Genomic DNA, 15242 nt, shown 5'->3' on the forward strand with positions numbered 1-15242 from the left:
GTTTTTTTTCAGTCTGGCTTTTAATACAGTAAAAACTGCCTTCAACAGGCCCCTTATTAAACCGAAATTTATTTTAAACAGAAATATTTCACGGATCCATGAATTTAAAGGTAAAAAGGAAAGTATTAAATTTTCTTGATTAAGCGGAGCCTGCGTTGCGAACAACGGATGTTAAAATATATTTTTTAACGGAAATTTTCAAGTTCCGGAGTGCAGCGTTTAGAAAAATTTAGATATTCCGTGAGAAGTTACTTATATAAACTATATTGTTGTAAAGGTCTTTGTTTACTTGTTACCCTACACACTTAACCTTAGTCCACCGAGATATAAGGTCCTAGATACCGTGCAACTTTTTGAACGAAGTGCAATTTACCTAGTTATTTCCAAATACCAATAACTCGTTCTCTAGCTGGTCTAGAGACATGGATCAAGGAGCACAATATACACAATAGATCAGAAGGGAGCCAAAGGTATAGGGAGGAGCGCTGAAAAGAGCATAGCATACTTTTTGTCTTGGCCTTTTAAACCGTATGTAGACTTTTTGTTTTGAAGTTTTATGTATTAATTCTTAGCATAAATTAATACTAGAATTGGATACGGTAGGCCTATGTACAACATTTTATTTTATCTCACTACGTCCATTATACGTATGTACCTTATTTATTTTTCTAAACATAGCTCTATCTTCGTTAACTTTAAAACCTTTAATCGAAATTTTTGTGAGTCCTCTTCATTTTCCCCAATATGCTTATGCCAGAAATGTTTATCTACTTCTCTTAATATATTTATTCTTTATTCACAGATACTTGGCGCATTGTTTTTTGTAAATATATATAAGTAGCAGGCCCGTAGCCAGCCCGAAAATGTAGGAGGGGGGGCAATCCAAAAATATTAGTTCATTCTATATTACAGTTCATTTGCAAGCCTACCGTGAAAATTTTAGAGGTTGCCAGTAAAAATTTAGGGGGGCGGCCTCCTAGACCTCCCCTGGATACGGGCCTGATGAGTAGATGTTTTTTAATTTCACCTACTGACTATGAGCTGTTTGAACCCGAAGAAACCAAATGTATTCAAGAAGCTTTGGACGCTTACGGAGCTGAAAACCTTAAGAGCGCCTTACGTTTATCAATACTCCTTTCAGTTCAATTTCAAATATTATAGCGAGATTAGAAGAGCGGGTATTAGGATTTTCAAGTGCATTTTAGCTCTTTGATTCAATAAGGAAACAGACGCCACCAATACAAATCTGACAAGCAATTCTTCGAAAAGCACAGTCAATAGACACGAAAAATCCTGACATAAAATTTTTGTCTGTGTTCCTGGGAACAACGTCGCACGAATTTCAGATTTATTGGCAAGTAGCATTGCTCCTTTGAAATATGTCTCTTAACGACACGTGACAAGGAAAAACAGTTTCGATGTTTTGACTGATAAATACATGTTTTTGCCAGATAAGACCGAAAACTACATAGTTGTATATTGTAGCATGGATGCATCACAGTTATACGCCAAGTATAAGTAGTTCAAATAATACAACTTTTTTTTTTTCTCTCTCTAAAGATACTGTAATAAAATTCCTTATTTAACTTTAGCTTTTTATTGATGCATATTTACAATTTTTAGTGCATATTTGCATATTTTTAGTGCATATTTTCGCGATTTTTAGTGCATATTTGCATGCATATTTTGCCGTTTTTTAGTGCATATCGATCCGAAGTCTACTTATGACTTATTACATTGCATACAAAATGTACCGTTTTGACGGACCTTAGCGGGCCAACAACCAGGGACGGCGCCAGGAACGCTTGATGGGGTGGGCGGAAAGAGGCGGACCTAGTTGCTGGGTGGGCGGACAACGAAAGTGAGAACTGAGCAATGTAGACATTTTTTGACAATAATTAAATTTTAATTTTTATACTCTTTAGTTAGCTAGGGCTCAGACCGAAATAGGGGAGAAACAATGATGTGGAAAACAGCTGTGTTGGCCTTATAGAAGGTGCCATTCCAGCATTCACCTGGTAAAACTGAAGGAATGCAGGACTTAGGATGTGCTGCGGGAGTTCGTGGCAATATGCTCGACCTACCGAATTCCGCGTGGCACACACACTACCTCTACTTTCAGCTTTTTAAACAATAATAACGGTGTGTTCTGTGTAGTCGAAGAAGTTCAAGACTGCTTTACCTCCTCTCCCTCCAAGAATGCACATGAATGCATAGAAATAAAAGAAGGTTCAAGCAACGCAGACTAACAGATAATACTCTACTTTTCGTTAACAACATAAAATACACAATAAGTAGGTAAAGTAAAACAAGGATAAAATAGGCTGCTGCAAACATTTTTATCTTTGAAGTATTTATTACAAGAAAGCAAGAGACAAAAAATATAAATGAGTAACTTCAGAAGCAATGCTGTCGTCTTCGCTCTCTCCAACATCTAGTTCATTTTCACTTTCCTCGAAATCGAACACTTCAAATTGCGAATCCTGGTTGTCACATGTATTTGTATTTTTTGTCTTTTTCCCCATTGAACAAGAAGGATTATCACTAACATCAACGGATTGAAAATCGCGGTTCTTTGAACACGAGAAAGACACCGAGCCTCAGAAGAAATCGCTAATTTTTTTCGACATATTAGCTGAACAAGCACCGACCGCCAAGACTTCTGAACGCAACAGAGATCAACTCAACAATGCTATAATAAGAGCTTTTACAAATCTGTTTAATGCCACACGGGTAAGACATGTGGTACATTGCTGTAAACAATTGCAAGTTGGAACCCTCTTATAAGAAGCTATCGCGCCAACACAAAGCAAGGGCGCCGATTTCTCTGTAAATTTTGGGGGGGGGGAGCATTCAGATGCAGAAGGCATGCATGAGGATTTTAAGATAAATTGAATCCAAATTATGCCAAATATTGTATATTCATAAATAAAATGCGGGGGCGCACATGGGCTTTGGGGGAGCCCGGGCCCCCTTGGGCCCCCAGGATCGGCGCCCTTGACACAAAGCACTACTCTCCTCCCTCTCTTTCTCAAAATGAGACATAGATAATACTGGCCAGCTCTGTCCATTATTTAGTTGGCATTTTAAAAAGCACTTTTTTTTTTTCAGTGCAGCAGATACAAACAAACACTGGCGTTTCAATAGCACGATTGTGCGTGTGTGTTAAACTTCAATTCATTAATCACGTCTTTTGGCATCATTATATTACTACAAGTATCTGTCTTAAAATCATTGTCCATTGCAGAGTTAAACAGAGTCATAGAACCTATTACATTACAATCGAAGGTAATACCTATTGCTTGTGAAGTACAGGATGTCACCTTCAGGGCCGGATTTGCGTATAAGCTAAACAAGCTATAGCTCTCTTGGGCCCAAAAAATTTTAAAAAAAAAGTGGCTATAATGTCATTTCCAAATAATAAGAAAAAGCAAATAAGATAAAACGCACATACAACAACGGTGTTCTGTACTGTTATGTATTAAGCTGTCATGAAGCAAGTAATAGGACCCTATTTTCCAACCCGAATGCAATGGGATTTCTGTTGCCCAGCCCCGCTTATAATGGAACCCTCGTTTCCCAGCTCCGCTTGTAATGGGGATTTTGTTTCAGAGCCCCATTTGTATTTGGGACCCTGTTTTCCAGCCATTACACTTAGCTACTTTAATAAGACTTCACAGCATAAGTGATACAGTATCTTGTATGCGGATAGAAATCTAGTGCTACCCTTTCTTGTACTATTTGGAATTCGACAAGAAATTGAGTCTGGTAACAGTGGATGCTTAAGAAGAAGGCATGAAACGACAAGCTCGCGAAATAATAGTAAAATATAAAGGAATTACAGCCCTAAGCGGCAATAATCTTTACATCGCGAAATTATAGCTATTTTATTTCGCTGTACGTAAGTATGAAAAGTAGTTTGCAGAAGTATTTTCATAACTTTCAGAACTTGGCACTGATTTTCATAGTGATCTATAGAGTTGAGTTGATTTTGAGTTTAACGCCCCTTTCAGCAGCGAGACTACATGAGACGGGACCTACTGATTAACGTGGAATCCGAACCACATGAGCTCCCACCGGGAATCGAACCCGGGTCTCCCACGCCAAAGGTGCGTACGCTAACCGCTTAGCCACGGAGGAGCTCATATAGTGATCTATAGAGTGCAATAATGGTTCACTAAAGGCAGGGGCGGATCCAGGGGGCGATCGCCCCCCAGAATTGAATATGTTTGTATTTAAAAAAATAAAACATATCCTAAGAATTTTCACCTTTGTATTATAAACGTAAAATAAAACCTATAGACTTTGAACGACTGTCCCCCCTAAACATTCAGAATGGATCCGCCCCTGACTAAAGGAAAGAATAGGAGCACGAATCGTAGTGATTTCATCCATTCGTTCTAGGCATATGAGTCGTTCGTTTGTATATATTAACAGTATTTATGTATTGTTACGTTCAGAACTGCCCGAATTTACCTTGTGTAAGTTAGTATGCAACAGGCTGAATCCATTAGGTTATCGGCACTAGTTACTACCAGTGGCGTATTTACGATTTTGTTTCGGAAGGGGCTTTGCTAACTTTCGTGGGGGCTTTGCCTGGAAATGTGAACATTCTGCAAGATATTTCATTTACTTTACTATACTAAGTGATTTCGGGGACGGGGTTAAGCCTGGAAGCCACCTCCTAAATACGCCACTGGTTACTACATAACAAGGCAAGGTACCAACATCTTTTCACGTCGCAGTAAAAAGATGCTACCTACATTTATAGGTCTTATAATAATTTTAGTGCAACAGTTAGGTTTTTTAACGATGTTTTTATGATTTTCAGCCAGAGACGTATCTAGCCAGGGGCCGGAGAGGTTTACGATCCCAGTTTTTTGAGTGACAAAAATAATTGAAGCCATTACTTACATATTTTTGAAAGTTTAGAGTAAACTCACGATATATCTATCATAATCTGGGTTTTTGTTGCCCCTTCTCCAGTTTTAACCTTCTAAGTTCGCCTCTGGTTCCAGCGAATTTGTGTCGTATTACACCTTGTGTAATCTTCGAGGGTTGCATTCCATTTTGAGTTACTCCAGTAACCAGTGTTGGGTAAGTTACTTGTAAAAATGTAACGCTTTACAAGTTACTTTACTTTCTCTTAAAATGTAACGCGTTAGTAACGCGTTACTTGCCCCCAAAAAGTAACTGTTACTTTACTTCGAAAGTAACGCGTTACTAACGCGTTACTTTTAGGTCCGAAACTTTTAAAATGTGGAAAAAATTATGACTTCAATTTTCCCTACTACTATTACTAACGCTATTATTATTATTATTATTATTATTATTATTATTATTATTATTATTATTATTATTATTATTATTATTAATTATAACAACACTGTATGTAAAAAGGAAGATAGGTGGTTTGTATTTGAATACTAAAAAACTAGTTGATTGCCAATCTCGGTAGTTGTGAACATGGGCGCCCGCAGGATATTTTCCAAGGGGGGGGGGGAAGATACACACACACAATTGCTAGAATGAAACCCAGCAAAATAAAACTTCATTGCTATCAGCAGCACGTAAGCAAAAGAAAGAACAATGAGCGAAATTATCTTTTCAACTCAACTGACGGATACCATAATTCAAAATACTTAGCATTGCAAGCAGCACGAGGCTGAATATAATTATTAGTGAAAAAATATGAAACATCACATGGGGGAAAGGAATAGATTAAAATCTTGGGGATGTATTTGACTAAATTTTGTCCCCGGAGCTCCCCCCTCCCGGAGCTCCGAGAGTGCTCCCCGGAGCAGACCAAAATAGTACGTCTATAACAGTCGCGTATTTAGGGGGCTGGCTTCCGGGCTTAAGCCCCCCCCCCGAAATCTTACTTAGTATAGTAAAGTATATGAAATATCTTGCAGAATTTTCACATTTCCAGGGAAAGCCCCCCCGAAAGTTAGCAAAGCCCCTCCCGAAACAAAATCGTAAATACGCCACTGGTCTATAATATAATAATAAATAGAATAGTAGTGTCTCCCCGGAATACTAAGTGTGCTCCCACGGAACATTGTTTCTGATAGAAACACTGCTCGTTTCTCAAAGGTGACATCTTCTACTTTGCCTTGGGAGTTGCGTACTTTTTTTATGTATACCCTCCCTCAATATTTCCTCCTTGCCGTGGTGGTGGGGGGCTTGTGTGCTCTAGTGATCCCAAGCACTATGCCGGAGACAGCTTCACTATCAGAGGTCTTCCCATACCGGACAGGTCTTTAGGGATAGAGCCAGACGAAGAAAGACATTATGGTAGTGAGGCAGCAGATCTACCATTACCACACTGAGGCTCAAGATGATTGACAACGGCAAGACTCAGATGTGGGGAAAAACAGGTAGGGACCAGATGTCATCTATGGCTGTTTCACTGCGAGGTGGAAGAATTTGGGACACCACCACCTTTCTCAGTCCCTAGAAAACAACATGGAAAGAAAAATAAGGAAAAGTAATGTAAGAGAATGCGACGCTACTGTTTCACAGAAGGTCGTTCCCGGCACTGCAGGGAAACAAAGCAGGGTCTCCTCGGTCGTCATCAAACGAAACCCCTGCAAGATAGGAACCTGGAATGTACAATCGCTGTTACAGTGTGGAAAACTGAAAAACCCGAAGAAAGAAATGGGACGCATGGGAATCAGCGAAGTTAGGTGGCCTCACGGAGGAGATATGTGGAGAGGCGACTTTAGAATGATTTATTCAGGAGCTGTGAACGGTACAGCAGGAGTCGGTTTTGTCTTGAATAAGAAGATAGGGCAGAAAATTATAGGCACCTGGAGATACAACCGAAGGATAGTAATGTTGAAAATAGCATCAGAATTGAAGAATATGACGATAACACAAGTATATCGTCCCTCTCGAGACAAAGTGGCGTATCTATTTTTTTTTTTTTTAACTTTTCCAGGATACAAGTTTAAAGATTTTATCATCATTTATTCTATCGTGCTCTGTTAAAAAATAATTTGTTATCGTAAGTTATGTGCCTGAAATGAAGGAAATTAAACTAAATTTTAAAAGAAAACGACAGAATAAATAATGACAAAAGATTTAAACTTTCCTTCAGGAAAATTTACGAAAATGAGATACGCCCTTTTGTCTCGAGAGGGACGATATATGCAAGCTACACAGATGAGGAAGTATAAGAAACCTATGAGCAAATAGAAGAAGTATTGATAGTAGTTCAAGACCAGAGCAACTTAATCATCGTGAGTGACTGGAACACAGTAGTCGGCGAAGGCAAACAAGAGAATGTAAATGGGAATTTTGACCTAGAAGAAAGGAATGCTAGAGGTGCACGAGTAGTTAAATTCTGCAAAAGCCATAATCTAACTGTAACAAATTGGCTCTTCGAACAACCAATAAGAAGAAGATACACATGGACAAGACCAGCAAACAAAGGAATATACCAAGTAGACTATATACTGGTCTGACAAACATTTAGCAATCAAGTGAAAAACAGTAGGCGTTACCCAGGCGTAAACGTTGACTCAAACCATAATTTAGTTATGATGAAGAGCTAACTTCGACTAAAGAAGAAGAAGGTGGTAGCATCAAACAAAAGGTGGAACACAATCAAGCTAACAAGGGACATATGCGAACCGTGACAACTAGATATTTATGAAAATTTGTACCCTGACTAATCGTGGATCGCTAATCATCGTGGTGATATTCACTCGGTGCGAAAATGTCTTGTTTACCCGCTACGTATAATACATATACCAAGCAGTGACCGTTTGAGGCTGTGCCGAGTTATACCCCGAAAATTCCGGAAAAACGCAGAAAATGAAAAATGTATGCAGGTAACCTGATACCCACCGGAGGGGGACACGCGACCAGGAATACGGTAGTAATGTTACGGAATCAATGTTGCCAACCCAAAATAAACTTATAGCTTTTCAAATAGAACGCATACCATTCTATGACATTAAAACAATTAACATAAAACATAAAAGGGAATAAGCAAAAAATGAGTTATCAGTGTTGCCAAATAAGAGAGATGTGAGGCTCTGAATTTGAGAAATTATAGGAGTCTGTACAATGAAACGAACAAATGTATAACAACAACAAGACTGCAGAAGAAACAAATATGCAGTGGGGAATAAACCACAGCATGCACATCATCCAGTGACTAACGGCCTTGATACGTCATGTCGAGTGTGCGGCTAGGGCGAGAAATGTACGTACTTTACCATATTATCTGTGGCTTTTCTGTTGTGTGTATTGGTGTGTTATATTAAAATATTTATCACCCGCATATCACTGGTAACCTGAATGCAGAGCTTTATCTTCATCGTTGTTTTACATGCTAACTATACATTTCCTATACTCTCGACTTACACCCATCGCAGTTCATTAATCTTTGTGAATCGATTCTGAGGTACTTTCTTGTGACGGATTTGTTACCTTTCGTGCCACAGCTTTTATATACTTTTTTCAGGTACTACGCCTTTGGTTTTGTGGTTTGGAAGGCAAACAGGATTTTATAGTATTGCAACCCCAAAACAGTTCGTTTTATAGCTCTCGGGAACGGTTCGAGATATTGATTCCACACAAATGCCATTGGAGTTGCTGCGCTACAGGAAGACTTATTGTTCACATTTCCGCATAATGTCTCATGGAACTACTTCTTTCTACGGCAACTCTACTATCTGCCCTTTTTGGGTTAATCCTGTATCAAGCCCATTAGTCACTGGATGCTGTGCATGCTGTAGTTTTCTCTCTACTGTACATTTGGTCTTTCTGCAGTCTTGTTCTTGTTGTACATTGTTCATTTCTTTGTACGGACTCCATAATTTCTCAACTTTAGAGCTGGTGGATGGTTGGTTACTGTTGTCCAATGCAGTTCCAGTAGGAGCTTGTGTCGGGAACACTGAAGGAATGGTACTTGTTGCAAAGGTTGTTTCTGGAAGTACTAAAGGATTGAGTGGGTATATCTCAGTAGCTTGAAAAGCATATATTACATTCTGAAGTGTGGCAGCTTTAATTCAGACAGTAACGCCATTGCATTCATCGCGTTCGGCGTTATTGCAGCCACACAACACAATGAACATACCATCGTTGCGCTGGTCTTTACCAACACATTGATTCATATAAACATGGTCAAACAACTTGCTATTGACCATTGTTTTATTTTTAAAAAAATACCGTTTAAATTCCTACACATTACGCGCCTGTAGTGATATTATAAAAATGACTTTAACAACTCTACTTACGTTTTCTATTCTCAACTTTCTGCTCTGAATTGATAACACAAAAACCGCACAGCACACGTTGCACCACAGGAAATCAACTCACGCGCCAAAACAACAGTTGCACTTCCCATACATTAACACATTGCAGAGTGCTGTCATCTTGTTAGTTTCAGTGCTGTAAACAGTTGACAACAAACGGCGTTATTGTATACCTGGCGTTATTGTAGCCAGTTACCCTAATATTTTGGATATTCAAATGTTGAAGCCGCGTAGGTCCATTGCACCTTAAACTTTCCTCATTTTCATTTCTCATGATGCTCTATCAGATATGCTATGTGGCAATCATATTTGAGCGACAACTTGTGGGACCTTGTTAGAATCATAAATCCTGCGTTTGGATAAATTTAATTTATTAATCAAATCTGGTTAAATAAAGAATGTTGCTATTTTAATAGATACATCTCTATTTGCTCAGCTTACTAACTTTGCTACAACTCTTTAATTTAATGTTTTCCCTTATTCAATAAGAAACTACTTCTCTAAACAGGATCTGGACTTTGGATTCGTTCACTGGCGTGCATTTACAAGCTGTCAACTAAAATCCTTAATTAGTTTCTATGAGGTCTAATAATTATTTATAGTAGGCCTTTCTTATTTTCCCTAAGTGTGAAACTTGTCTGACTCGACCCAGCTTCACTAGGAATATCTATGTAACTTTAGATTAAGGTGGGGGTTTGTGGAAGGTTAATCGGATTAGCATATTGAATCCAAGGATGAGCTTAATTAAGGGCAACTCTTTATCAGCGTCCTCCATGTTTCGAGACTCCGCTTCAATGAAACGTTAAACACAGAGATCCTCTTTAAAGAATTCTCGATTTCTATAATTAAATGAGCAGTCTCTAAATACTCAGCAAACCTCTCTTGAGTTCCTATCACAATTTTGGATTATTTCAACCCACCTTTCCGTTATTTCGACATTGGTAGACAAGGACATGCATGACAAAAAAATCCTAACTAAATCATTAGCTCGTCCATACACTTCAACAGCTCGAAAAGTTACGAACCAAGAACCATTTAGTCACCATGTTAAATTTCCTTGAAAATCCAAAACTAAATATTCGAATGAAGTCCGGTTTCCCTACTCAACTTAGTTTTTTTTTTTTTGTCTCTCTCTATCTCGTAAAACTATAACGACAACTCTGCACTCCAGAGTCTCTGAAACCTGGAATTCCCTACGCATTTTCTTCCATCACTCAAGAAGGATTCTTTATATAGAATATAAAATTGTTGAAAAGGCGAGCTTGTATAGGAAAATGACAAGCGGTCCTGGGAGCCAGCCTCGGGGACGAGTAGTATGAATTTACCTCGAAAAAGGAAGATGTTTTTCTATGTTCTCTTAACAAAAAAGTGAAGTGTTTCAAACCAATATTTCGTAAGAGAAATAATAACGAGAAAATTGCAATTATACCACTTTATATACATTTACTAGGAAACGCAATAATCACAATAATTTGTAAAGAGAGATATATATATGTACACACTAATTAAAACTACACCAGCCTGGTTAAATTTAAGAAAAAAATAATAATAATTACAGATACTTATACACAGTTTAATAATAATAATAATAATAATAATAATAATAATAATAATAATATGGCTTTCTTCATTGTGTTGTGAAGTTGTGTTTATCTGCAATTGAGCAAGTTTGAGTGATTATAGTAGTTTAATTACCCATTGTGTAATATTGTTAAATCTTCAATTGCTATTTTGAAATAAGTAGCTTCTGGTGATGCATTGAGGTTACTCTGAGGAGTCGTCTACGTGGTAGGTTCATTTGAAATTGATAGGCCATCCTTTTGTTTTTTTAGATATGCGTGATTTTACTGCATAAATCTTCATGTGTTTTTCAGTATCTTGATCTGGGTTGATTTTTGTTTTCTTCTAGGGCAGATGTTGGCCCATGCTTGATGACTATTGACTGTGCTTGGCGAGCGGCACAACGATTTTCGTAGAAGTGCATTCATGGTTGGGTGTTTTTCTTTATTTGCACCTGCAGAAGGTCTACTTTTTCTTAATCTATTCTATTATAAAAGTTATATATTTTGACATCATTCGTAATGAGAAAGCTAAATTGTTTTGGATTGTATGGAAACAAACGTAAAATAATTTAAAGTTATTTGTCTGACTTTACCTGTAACACATTCGCCCCTTGAGTTCTTGTTTCAGGTCATCTTTTGTATAGTTGAGATACACACCAGCTATAACGCAGGTAAATGTGGATTGATGAGTACCTTGACGAGTGATTCTTTTGGTGTATAATTGTGGATTGGTCGTAGCCAAAAATCTCATGTTATATACATACTTTTTATACGTGGAATAGATTGATTGATTGATTGATTTTGAGTTTTACGTCCCGTTCAGCAGCGAGGCTATATGAGACGTGGACCTCTGATTAACGTGGAATCCGAACCACATGAGCTCCCGCCGGGAATCGAACCCGGGTCTTCCACGCCAAAGGCGCGTACGCTAACCGCTTAGCCACGGAGGAGCTCATACGTGGAATAGAGTAGATCACAAATTTTAGATTAGGTAGCCTGGAGCTAGTCTTTGTGTTAAGTATTTTCGAGTTATCATATTATTTTATATTATTTTTAAGGTTACTGATGGTTATTTGTACTTCTGTAGCATAGTTGGAGCCCGCTGAAAGTTGTAGACATAATCTTTTTCAGAAGACATTTGTTTATTGAAGTCACCTTCGTTAAAAGCCTATAGTGAGTGGACTATAGGCTTTCTTGTGAAATTAATGCGTTGTGCAATTATCGCTGAGAGGTGAATCTGAACGACTATAATCAACTTCGGTAAGTTCTTCATATTTATTTTGATGCATTTTAGCATGAACAGTTTTTTGGCCTGGTGTAGTATCCGATGATTTATAGTTCAAGTTGGTGGTAGTGGAACTCAGTTGTTTGACCATTTGTTGTTTTCCAGATGTTCATTTAGAGAGGTATGATTTTGTTGGAACTTTGGCCGGTTGGGAGGTGACTGTAATCTTGACTCCACGGGAATGGAGATACCTAAAGAGAAGAATCAGTTATAAAGGAGCTTGAGCTTCTGCTAAAGGTTCTTATTTCTAAGATAATAGATTTAGTTGAAGTATTGCTAAGAAAAGGTTACTCTGAAAATTGTATATTTTATTAAAAAAAAAAAATGTTTTGATGACTCTGAGGAGGCGTCTGCAATTCCGTTTCAAACGATTCTTCAGTAACTTCTTCAAATATAGTTTCTTCTTGGGAAAACATCAAAATTACTTGTCTCTTCTTCAAGGAAGTCGCGAACTTCTGTCTCGGTGTTGAAGGAGATGTGCAAGTTTTGTTACATCGTGGAAGAAGTAGGGAACTTCTGACTCTTCTGTAAAGGGGAGGTTAAACTTTTAAAGCTGGTGAGTCATTCGGAGTCTTTTGATAACATATTGGAATTGTACTGGTGTAGTGTGCATCTAGTGTGTGTGGGAGGGGAAGAAAGGGGAAATATAAGGTGGCCGGTGTTGAAAGCGAATACAGTGTAGGGCCACACCTTAGTTATCACCCCGAGGTTTTCGGAGAGCCTGGTGATGTTATATGTATATGAATCTAATAAGGGCCTCTAATGTGCGTGTGGTGTTTTGTCAGCTCTCGTGTCACCCCTGGATCGCTGTTGATTCAAAGGATCCCACCAAGGTCCCACCCACCCACCATCGCTGTTCGTCACCAAGGTCAGAGCGAATCTCAGCTCCTGAGATGGAGCATAAGAACAAGCGGTACAAGGTGTTGTTAGTTCGTCAAGCGTCAGAGCGATTTGAAAGTGACTAAAAAAGCCCGATTGATTAGCTATTAGACGTGTTGCAACTTATGCAGTGACAACTGCATTTAAGGAATATAATACAGCCTAAAAGATTGCATTTGCCTAATAGTATAGGCTATATATATACTTTTCAATGATCAGCAATTTAGCTCTAATAATGAATTATATATAAACGTTATATATGTAAACGTTAGACAACGTATAGATTATAACAGTAAGAACAAGGCAAGGAAAGCACATACGTACGGTTTTGTTATCAAGCTCAGAATCCACCAATGAATCACATGAGTCGGACAGATTTCATATACACAACAGTTGATACATATCTATTTTCTGATTGGCTCACACCAACCAATCCCATTACAAATTACTACAAATCAACTAAAGGTGAACAAAATCACAAAATCGCCCTCTCCTTGTTTCGACTACATATACACCAAAAACAAACTTATGTCTATACAAAATATACTAACTTTACACAAATTAAACTGTGGAATTAAATCTTATATCTTAATTTTTGTTAATAACTTGCTCCACTATTCATCAATTTTAAACCGTGATTTTCAGTTCATTACTTGTGCACCTTCAACTTCAATGAACCTTGTCTGAATGTCATTCATTCTAGTTTTTGAACTTCGTTCCCTTAAATAAAAGTAAAATCTGACCAAAGAAATCTCTTTAAACAACATGTTAAGTAAAGGTTACAGTTTAGCCAAATCATAATTGCGTTCATCACACACATTATATAATGCTAGTATTACTGTAACGCTATTATTTATTCAAACAAATTTGCTTTGATCAGATTTTACTTTTATTTAAGGTCAATTTTGTGTCTTTCCATTTTCTGACCATCTTTCTATCCTCTTGGTTTAGCACTTTCACTTCACTCCAATTAATGGCGAATGCCGTGTATCGCATCATATTTATATTTCATATTCACTAGTTCATTTGAACATTTTCAGGCCACATATTATCCTCCATACTTTATTTACGATAACGATCGTCCTGTGTTCATCGTTAAACCTTTAATTAGCAAGAGAACAAAGCATAAATGCTGACAGAAGAGTACTGCATAACGTTCTTTTCCCATCCTTTATAATTCCTATTGTATTATTTATTGAAGTTTGGAGGCTTACGGATGAGATCGTTTTCGTCGGGTATTATATTATATATCAAGAGTGAGTTATCTCAAAATCTGTTGAATGGTGACGTATTTGTTACAGTAATGTGTAAAATCAAGTATACAAGCAAATTTGAGAATATCTCACAGTTAGACCAAGGTAATCTAATATTTTAGGTTCACTTCTCCTTTCTATCATCGTTGTATCAATACACTGATTTGTACTTTTTGTAGTATCTCTCTGAATCTTTATTTCCATCTTTACTTTTTTAATAAATATAAGAAGACTATGAGATATGTTTGATTTTATAACTATTATACAGAAGAGAAAATTAAAGAGACGAAAATACGAAATCGAGAACAAGATTTGTTTATTTATTTATTTTTATAAATGCTACACAAAATTTTCTATCTGACAAAAAGCTTGCAAACTGCAATATCAGTTTCGTTCATTTTAAGTTGTCGTTTGTTCTTCCTGTATTTTCTGAAAGTTATACTTTTTTATCTTGTTTTCTCAGCAAAATTTCAAACGGAGATGGCATATGACAGGAAAATGACAAGTGCCCGTTGCTAGGCAATGAAACAGCATATTCTAGGAAACCACGAGTAATATGGGTTGACGTTACTTAGTAGAATGAATTTTCTCTTGAGTGATAGTGAATCTAGAAACGCAATTTGTGTTGACATATCAAGTTAAGTAGAAGCTTTCTTTAGCAACACAATTCAATGTTTCTATTACCAATGCTCTAAACTTTTTTTTTTTTTTTTTTGCTTGAAGAGTTTGATAAGAATGTGATTATATTATTCATAGCTACATAATTGATCATTAGCATTTGATGTGATCACATGTGGTAATTTACTGTAAAATGGGGAAAAAATAGAATTCTTGTATTCAAAACTGTGTAGCAAGATCAATATTTGATATATATATATATAAGATTTTTACAAAATACTAGATATCAAATAAGATATAATTATTTTTTCTTGACTTTATTATACCTTATATCCAATAAAGTATAAAAAAAATACATGCATAAAAATGAAGAAAT

At 37.1% G+C, this 15242-nt stretch overlaps 1 protein-coding gene across 1 annotated transcript in view; it reads left to right on the forward strand.

The window, feature by feature from the left end:
* LOC145688168 (uncharacterized) overlaps nt 1-15242 on the forward strand; it is a gene marked incomplete in the record, with an annotated part of 1122992 nt that overhangs the window by 174077 nt on the left and 933673 nt on the right. Inside the window, 1 exon segment of the mRNA XM_081762009.1 lies at nt 11179-11292.

The sequence above is a fragment of the Thermobia domestica genome, chromosome 6 (assembly GCF_964235325.1).
Source record: "Thermobia domestica chromosome 6, izTheDome1.hap1.1, whole genome shotgun sequence".
NCBI classification, from domain to species: Eukaryota; Metazoa; Arthropoda; class Insecta; order Zygentoma; family Lepismatidae; genus Thermobia; species Thermobia domestica.